At 42.8% G+C, this 10,160-nt stretch overlaps 1 pseudogene across 1 annotated transcript; it reads left to right on the top strand.

Annotated features, from left to right (window-relative positions):
- The first annotated feature begins 206 nt into the window (after positions 1–206).
- LOC307103188 (tubulin alpha-1B chain-like) lies at positions 207–1,467 on the top strand (annotated as a pseudogene). The gene has a single exon. The product of its transcript is annotated as a tubulin alpha-1B chain-like (transcript).
- Positions 1,468–10,160: the final 8,693 nt, after the last annotated feature.

Genomic DNA, 10,160 nt, shown 5'->3' on the forward strand with positions numbered 1-10,160 from the left:
GATTATATAAAAAACTCAAAACTCAACAATGAAAGAGTAATTTAAAATGGGGGGAGGAGGAGGACTTATATAATACTTTCAACAATAAAGATTTTTTTAAAAATTCAATGTGAAAATGCATTACTTACCTTGACTCTTAGCATATTGGGCACAATAACCGGGACCCAGTGTCTACTCCAGTTGCCTGTGCTTTCTAACCCTCAGCCATGGGTGAGTACATCTCCATACATATTGGCCAGGCTGATGTCCAGATTGGCAATGCCTGCTGGAAGCCCTACTGCCTGGAACATGGCACCCAGCCCGATGTCCAGTCTTGCCAAGTGACAAGACCATTGGGGGAGGAGATTATTCCTTTAATACCTCCTTCAGTGAGACAGATGCTGACAAGCATGTGCCCAGGGCAGTGTTGGTAGACATAGAACCCCGAGTCATTGATGAAGTTCACACTGGTACCTACCGCCAGCTCTTCCACCCTGAGCAGCTCGTCACAGGCGAGGAAGATGCTGCCAATAACTATGCCTGTGGACACTAAACCATTGGCAAAGAGATCATTAGCCTAGTCCTGGACCAAATTCAGAAACCAGCTGACCAGTGCACAGGGCTTTAGGGCTTCTTGGTTTTCCACAGCTTTGGTGGGGGAACTGGTTCTGGGTTCACCTTCCTGTTGATGGAATGTAACCAGGGCAAGAAGTCCAAACTGGAGTTCTCTACTTATACCGCCCTCCAGGTTTCCACAGATGTAGGTGAGCCCTAAAACTCCATCCTTATGACTCACACCACCCTGGAGCACTCTGATTGTGCCTTCACCATGGACAATGAGGCCATCAATGACATCTGATATAGAAACTTCCATATCGAGTGCCCAACCTACACTAAACTTAACCATCTAATTAACTAGATTGTGTTTCCCTTAGGTTTGATGGAGCTTTGATAGTTGATCTGACTGAATTCCAGACCAACCTGGTGCCCTCCCTCTGCATCCACTTCCCTCTGGCCACACATGTCTGTCATCTCTGCTGAGAAAGCCCACCATGAACAGCATTCTGTAGCAGAGATCACCAGTGAGTGCTCTGAACCAGCCAACCAGATGGTGAAATGTGCCCCTCGCCACAGTAAATGCATGGCTTGCTACCTGTTGTACTGTGGTGATGTGGTTCCCAAAGATGTCAATGCTGCCATTGCTACCGTCAAGACAAAATGCAGCATTCAGTTTGTGGACAGTGTGAGGCTGGTAATTAATGTGCATCCTGGACAACCCACAACTATTGCTGAGGCCTGGGCTCACTTGGACCACAAGTTTGACCTGGTATATGCCAAGCGTGCCTTTGTCCACTGGTACATGGGTAGGGCATGGAGGAAGGAGAGTTTTCTGAGGCCCATGAGGACATGGCTGCCCTTGAGAAGGATTATGAGGAGGTTGATGTGGATCCTGTTGAAAGAAAGGGTGAGGAAGGAGAGGAATACTAATTACCATTCCTTTCAGCACTGCAACATGTCTACTCAGAACTACAGGCTCAACAGCTAAAAGCTTTCTGGTAAGATTTTATTCGTTTTTACCTGTGATCATGTCTGTCTTTTTCATGTATACCTATACATGAAAAAGTAAGAGCATTGAGAAATTTTTAAAAGTAAAGGCATTGAGAAATTTTTAAAAATTCAATGAGAACATGGGCAAAAGGTGTGATGAGATATGTTTAAAAGTAAAGGCATTGAGAAATTTTTAAAAATCCAATGAGAACGTGGGCAAAAGATGTGATGAGACATTTCACCCAACAAGATATAAAAATGGCAAAAAAAGTATATGAAAATACTAGAGGCCCAGTACATGATTGAATCATGCACCTGTAGGGTCCCCTACATGCTTTCACTTTCGATCGCGGGGGAGCTGGGTGCCTGTCCACTGGTGCACCAGGCACCCAGCTCCCCCGCTTTTGATGGTCCGCGGCGGGACGTGAGCTCGCTGCCCCAGAGGCCCCTTCTGTTCCTCAGCACAGCCATGGCGCAGACACTGAGCTCGCGCCACCGCTAGTGACATGAGCTCAGCGTCCCGCTGGCCCAATCAGCTACCCCGGCCACCCTGAGTCCCGCCCCCTGCGCCTCCCGCTGGCCCAATCGTGGGCATAGCAGAGTGATGGTAATTTACATATTACCATTTTATTAGGTAGGATGTTCAATGTTATTAGGTATTAGAGAAATACACATTAAAACCACAATGAGATACATAATGACAACACCAAATGCGGCCAAGAAAGCTGAGAAATTGGATCACATACGTTGTTAGTGGGCATATAAAATGATACAGCATTCTGAAAAACAATTTTACAGTTTCCAAAAAAAGCTAAACACGCAACTACCATATAATCCAGTAATCATATTCCTTGGTATTTATCCCAGAGAAATGAAGACTGGTGTTCACACCAAAAGCTATACACAAATGTTTACAATATATTTATTCTTAATAGCCAAAAACTAGAAGTGGAAGAATGGTTAAATAAACTGCAGTATGTCCATACCACAGCAAGAAAAGAGAATGAACTAATAATACACTCAACAACCTGGATGAATCTCCAGATATGTTGAGTAAAAGAAAGCCAATCCCAAAAGGTGAGAGCCTGTATGGTTCCATTTATATAGCATTCTTGAAATGATGAAATTATACAAATGGAGAACAGATTAGTTGTTGCCAGGGATTAAGAAGGGGGTGAACAAGAGGAAAGTGGATGTGACTATAAAAGAGAAATGAAGGGGCCTGGTGGTGCTAGAAATGTTCTGCATAGTGACTGTATCCAGGTCAATATCCTTGTGTGATATTGTATTGTAACTTTGCAAAATGTTACCATTGGGTGAAACTCCATAAATCGTACATGGGGACTCCCTGTATTATTTCTTAAAACTGTATGTGAATCTATGATTACCTTAAGATAAACATTTTAATTATAAGAAATAATTTAATTTATTGTTATTTCATAGGGGAAATAAAAGGAGAAAGAATCAACACATTGCATTCCAGTGAAACAAACATCGAAATGAACATTTCTGTAATGTAAAATCATTCCAATATTCCAGACCAAACTTTAAAAATCATTCGGGGTAACAAAATTTTATTCAGCAAAGTGCATTCAGTAGTCCCTTGTAGTAGTCATCTTGTGTAACACTCAATTTTCAGTCTTGGCATATAATTAGTGTGTTTAATATTTGTTTGCCTTTATTTGTGAACTAATTAATTCTTATACTGTAATTTGAACTTAAAAATAGAGCACTCATGCAGTGATCCCTGACTGTTTCCTGCTAATGTGATATTAGAGTGAAATGATGGATTTCTTCCTGGGCACTTTGAGCATCATCAGCTGGTTGCCAGAAGTTCAGTGAGAAGGAAGAAGTGGAGACAGCCATATATTTCACATGAGAGGTGAGCCAGGTCAGATGTATTGGAGGCAGTGGCCATGAAGATTAAAAGGAAGGAATAGAAAGACCCAAAGTTGAGAAGAAAATAGAAAAGACTGCACAAAAGGGTAATTTACATGAAGCAACAAATGGAAGTAGAATTATGAAGTTCAGCCCTAGGCAAAACAAAGCAGATTTTCTTCAATGTCTCTTCATTCTACTTTGCATATCCTCTTTACTTCCACTGACTTATTTATTCATGCAACAGGCATTTATTGAATTCCTACTAGATACAAGCAAAGCACTCTGAGGGAAAGCCAGAGATATGAAAAGGAAGCTCTTTACCTTGAAGATTTTATAACCTAGTGGTAATGACAGAAATATGAAAACAGTAATGGCAGCACAAGGCATAATTGACCCAAATACCAATTGAAACATACGCAGTATGTTCTGATAGCTGAGGCTATAACTACCCCTCACCAGTAGTTGCTCAGCCCCTGTACATTACCCACTTCTTCCCAAGGGTCTGGGTCTCCCACTCTGACTTCTTCCCAGCACAACTTAACTCAGGATTCTAGTCTCTTCTAGGGTTAATCAGATAAACTAATGCCAATTAGGTTATTAATGTTCGATTCTGGCTCTACCTATAATTCTTCCAGAAAACTTAAATCATGGAAATAGTCAGATGAAAGCTTCACTCACCTCAGAGTTAATCACAGGAGGGAGAAGAGAAAGCAGGGTGTTTGAGAATCAGAGGGACTCTTGACAGCCCGGAAACTGCACCACAGATGGGGCTGCCCCCATGTCGTCAGTAAGATTATGAGAATACCTCATTTCTGAGTGGAAAGTTCTGGGTAAAGTCCAATTCACTAGAACAGACTTTGAATTTAATGCTATTATTGCACAAATAATATTAAATCAACCCTAGCTAAAAACCAGAACATTTTCATTTGTCATTAGCTTGAGCTGATTGTATAATGTGACTCATTAATCTTTTTCATTGAACTAATCTTAGGTTGCAAAATAAATCCATCTCCTGGATATCAGTCTAATCTTCAGGCTATAACTAGATTTCTAAAGACTTCCTTTATTGTAATGAACTCTTTCTTGCTGATGTCACCTGTTACATAAGCAGCAGGATCAATACCAAATAATGACTTGGATTTAGGGCCTATCTGAAAATAACACATAGGTCAAGGGCATTTGTTGAATACATTATGCATGCCAGCCATGTTCATGTCTATCAGTTCATTTCATTCATATAACTACCTGCTTAGATGAGCATTAGATCTCCACTTTAGAGTTGCAGAAAGGGGAACTCAGAAAGATTAAATGACTTTCCCAAGGTCACACAGATAGTAAATGTGAAGCCAGGACTTAAAGTTAGGTCTGTCTGATATTAGAACTTATGCACTTTCCTTTATATTCCATTTCACATGCAATATGGATCAGGGGAACTAAATAACTATTTGTCATTTTCACTTAAGAATAAATGACTTGGAGAAACCAAGATGGCGGCATAGGTAAACACTTAAACTGCTGCCTCACACAACAATTTCAAAACTACAATTAAAAAACAAAATGGACATCATCCAGAACCACAGGAAGGTTGGCTGAGTGGAAATTCTATAACTAGAAGGAAAAAGAAAAGCACACTGAGACTCAGAGAAGCTGCAGAAGGCAGAGGTATGGAGGTGCCCACACGGAGAGGGCTGGCAACTGAGTACGCTGCTGGCTTTCTCAATCAGGAGGGAGACAAAAGCTCCCAACTGCTCTGAACTCCAGTTCTGGGCGAGACTCTGGGGACCCAGACTCATTCGGGGAGAAACTGTACTGTCAGGAAAGAGAAAAGCACACTGAGACTCAGAGGAACTGCAGAAGGCAGAGGTACAGAGGCGCGCGCAAAGAGAGGGCTGGAAACTGAGTACATGCTGGCTTTCTCAATCGGGAGGGAGAGAAAAGCTCCTGACTGCTCTGAACTCCAGTTCCGGGTGATACTCTGGGGACCCAGACTCATTTGGGGAGAAACTGGACTGTCTGGCACCGGGCGAAACTTGAGGGCGGCTCTCTCTCAGAGGTGCTTGCAGAAATTACCACGGGACACTGAGACCCAAGGGACTCTTAGGGCAGGGCTGATGGGAAGCCATTGCTGTCTGCTTCACCCTGAGACTCTGTCCCATCCAAGCTGAGCACAGAGGGTTTTGCAAGTCTTGTCTCATAAGGGTGTCTCCAGCACAGAAGTTCTCCCAGCGTAGACACAGTTGATCCTCACAGCCAATTGGCCTGGAGGTCAATTCCTCCCAGTGATACCAACAACAATCAAGGCTTAACTATAACAAGACTGTGCACACAGCCCACAAAAGGGTGCACCAAGAGTGTCCACCTCAGATAACTGGGGAGGCTGAGCCACTGGGCCCTATAGGACACTTAGCACACAAAGCCACTCTATCAACACAGGGAAGCAGCCAAAATGTGGAGACAAAGAAACAGGTCACAAATGAAAGAAATGGAGGAAAGCAAATGATTGGATATAGAGTTCAAAACCACGGTTATAAGGTTTTTCAAGAATTTTCTAGAAAAGGCCGATAAATTTAACGAGACCCTCAAGGATATGAAAAAGGACCAACTAGAAATTAAGCATACACTGACTGAAATAAAAAATAATATACAGAGATCCAACAGCAGACTAGAGGATCACAAGAATCAAGTCAAAGATTTGAAATACAAAGAAACAAAAAACACCCAACCGGAAAAGAAAAAAGAAAAAAGAATTCGAAAATATGAAGGTAGTGTAAGAAGCCTCTGGGACAACTTCAAGTGTACCAACATCAGAATTATGGGGGTCCCAGAAGAAGAGAAAGAACAAGATACTGAAAACCTATTTGAAGAAATAATGACAGAAAACTTCTCCCACCTGGTGAAAGAAATAGACTTATAAGTCCAGGAAGCGCAGAGAACCCCAAACAAAAGGAATCCAAAGAGGACCACACCAAGACACATCATAATTAAAATGCCAAAAGCAAAAGACAAAGAGAGAATCTTAAAAGCAGCAAGAGAAAAACAGTTAGTTACCTGCAAGAGAGCACCCATACGATTGTCAGCTGATTTCTCAACAGAAACTATGCAGGCCAGATGGGAGTGGCAAGAAATATTCAAAGTGATGAATAGCAAGAACCTACAACCAAGATTACTCTACCCAGCAAAAGAAATAGCATCTGCTACTGTTATCATTCAGAATTGAAGGTCAGATAAAGAGCTTCACAGATAAGAAAAGGCTAAAGGAGTTCATCACCGCCAAACCAGTATTATATGAAATGCTGAAAGGTATTCTTTAAGAAGAGGAAGAAGAAAAAGGTAAAGATAAAAATTATGAACAACAAATACATATCTATCAACAAGTGAATCTAAAAATCAAGTGAATAAAAAAATCTGAGGAACAGAATAAACTGGTAAATATAATAAAATCAGGGGCATAGAAAGGGAGTGGACTGACAATTCTCGGGGGAGAAAGTGGTGTGGGGGGTGTGGAAAGAGACTGGACAAAAATCGTACACCTATGGATGAGGACAGTGGGGAGGGTGGTAAGGACAGAGGGTGGGGTGGGAACTGGGTAGAGGGGATCTATGGGGGGGGAAAAGAGGAACAATTGTAATAATCTGAACAATAAAGATTTATTTAAAAAAATAAGTAAAACCAATGAAATGTTATATAAAAAAAAAGAATAAATGACTTAAGTTTCAAAAGTTGAATAGTTTTCCCCTAAATAATAATTCCTGTGATAAATGGGGCTATATAACCATGGGATGTGTTTGAGATATGTTTTAGAATGGATTAAATGACTGACTGGAAATCCTGTCTAAAAGCAGAAATTGAGATAGAGCAGCTTGCTTCTAAAATTCCTATCTGATATTCCCCTTTTTATCTCTATCTACTAATGTAAGACTCTTTAAAATCATCCAAGTGGACTTCTCTAAAATTAACATCCATATGTTCCCACAAGTGACGTTGTTAACAATTGTTGTTAACAATTGCTTAAACCAATCCAAACCACAGAAGTTATGAGTGTCATCCATAGCAGGTCCTGAAGAATTTGCAGGCTGAGGTCACCAAACCTCTTCACCCTTTTGAAGTGAAGAGAAAGACAATACAGGGAGCTAGTAATCAATACTCACTATTGGGTGAAAGGAAGAATGACCATTCGGGCATTCTCCCTGATAACTTCTTGCCACTCTCAATCAAAAGGAAAGAAAGAAAAGAAAAAAAGAAAAAACAAGCTAAAAAATAATCTGGGGTTTTTATTTTTTTTTTAGTCCAGGGCCAGTTTTCTTCATGCTTCATCCATTTAGTTTGTCATCAAATTATAAATATAATTTATATAGCATTTCATTATACACTTAGTCACATGCTATAACAATTCCTTAGTTTTAAATAATACATCATTTTTGCCATTAAGAGAAAACAATAAGGTTTATAGCAAAAGCCATATGCCCAAACCATAATTTGTCTCTTTCCTTACAAGTATGAGCAGATGGCCACAGGCCTACTTGGATGATTCAAACATAGTACATGATTCTGAATCATTTCCTTAGATGAGCAGAAGAGGTTCTGGCTTGAACCTAGACTGTAGTCATCCTAGGATTCAGAATGTGAGATACCAGAGATCTATGTATGGCCTCAGTAGTGGGATACCAGAGATCTATGTATGCATGGGATCAAGACTGAAGAAATCACGTATGCTAGCTTGGTTCAAGGTGAAGACCCCATCCCTACACAACTAGACACCAAGAGAGGAAAGAGATTTTGAGCTCAGTGCAGCCACTCAGCATATCCAGCTACCCATACCCATGTAGATAGGTGTTTGTTGAGAGCCCAGCTCTCTTCTGGCCAGATAAGAATGTTTCATGAAATTCAAAGACAGGAAAGAGTTTCCCTACTTTGTTGCAGAATATAGCAGGGCTTTTGTGCATCTGCTATAGTATTTTTGACACAGCATGCAGAAAGTCAATGTGGCTTGACCTTGTGCTGGACTAAAATGGGACGTGGCCATGAGTCACTTCCCTAGTGTCTTGGTAGGCATCAGAGAGCAGTGTGTCAGGTCACCATAGAGGAGGCTCAGGAGGCAAGGGGGAGATGTTAGGCTCTATAAGAAACCCAGGAGGACATTACTTGGGAATCCATCAGGATGACCTGAGACTTTCCTGAGATATTTAAGGAAGACTTCAAAGTGAGAAATTGGGGATCTTACAAGAGTTTGCTTGTGCAGAGAAGAGAAATAGCATCTGCTACTGTTATCATCACCTTTATTTTTAACCACTTAGGTTACCTAGGAAACCCAGGTTACAACCTGCTGTGCTAAAACTTGGGATAATGGAAGGATACGGGTACAATCAGACCTTGGAGAATCGGAAGACCATAGGAAACCTGACCAACTATGAGTTCAAGAAATATTTATTCCAGTAGCCTCTCCCCAAGAGGTAAATCAACTTCAATAATTAATTGTGTTCTATTTCCCTTTTGTTAATAAAGGAATTTGCAGAGGACAAAATGGTGGTGGAATATACAGATGTGTCCCAAGCCTTGTCCCGGAGCAGATAGAATGAGCAGCTGAAACTAATAACACCCACCCCGAATTGGCAAAGGAGACTCAGCTGGTGAGACAATTTGAAGCCGGGAAGGGCAGAGGATTCCTGGAAAAAGGTAAAATCAAGGATCTGGACAGGAGAGATCTGCTAGATCTCTGAGCCCAGAGGGTCAGAGGGAAACCACTTGGCACTGAGCCACGTCCCTTGGGACAGATGCAGTGTCTGACTGTGGAAAGGAGGTCCGCAGGACTGCTGGTGGCAGGGGATTCTAGATCTGGGTCCACAGTCATGAAAGACTGAGCCCAGAGGGGGCAGCCTGAAGGGCTGACCAAACGTGCAGTGCCAGCAAGAGAGGAGCTTTCAGAGGTGCATTCTTTCCCCTCTCTGTGGCCTGTGCTTTGCTTCACTGAACCTAGTTCATAGGACCTTTCGGATACACTCACCCGTGGCTGAGGTGAGGGAGAAGGTACAGACTTGTGGAGTCTGGGGAGAGGCTGGGGAGAAGAGAGGGTCCAGGAGAAGTAGAAGTGAGTCTGGCGCTGCATCATACCTGAGCCCAGGACCTGGGCAACCATTTCATCCTAAAGAGATAACCCCTCCCTCCAGTCTCTAGGCAACCAATACAGCCACACCCAGATTATACCCTGAATGGTACAAAGGATTAAAAAAAAATCTGAATAGTCCCTGTGAGTCCAAAGGAACTGGTCTAAAGAGAGGTCTTCAGTCCCAGCAACAGGAAACAGAAACCACAGACAAGAAACCACCTCCACCCAGGGTGCCCTCAGATAACACCTGGGACTCTACAGCCACCCCTTCCAGGGACCTGCTACCTTGACTGTGGTCCCACGGTCACCGAGTCCCCAGCTGGTGCAGGATCCTGTGAGTTCCGAAGCATGCTTCCCTCTGACTGGCCAACGCTTTAGCCCAGGGCACTGTGAGCATGTGAGCAGCAGACACGTGAGCAGCCCGCTCCTGTCCAAGGAGCAGCAGCCCCATGAACAGCCTGTCCCAGGCCAAAGAGCAGCAGCCTCACGTGGCCAGCCCCTGTCCAAGTAGCAGCAACTGTGTGAACGGCCTGCTCCCCTGTCCAAGGAGCAGCAATCACGTGAGCAGTCCACCCCCATCTGAGGAGCAGCAGCCACACGAGCAGGCCGCCCATGACTGAGGAGTGGCAGCCCTGTGCAGTTTTCCCCA

This window comes from Cnephaeus nilssonii (genome assembly GCF_951640355.1).
Source record: "Cnephaeus nilssonii genome assembly, chromosome: 1".
NCBI classification, from domain to species: Eukaryota; Metazoa; Chordata; class Mammalia; order Chiroptera; family Vespertilionidae; genus Cnephaeus; species Cnephaeus nilssonii.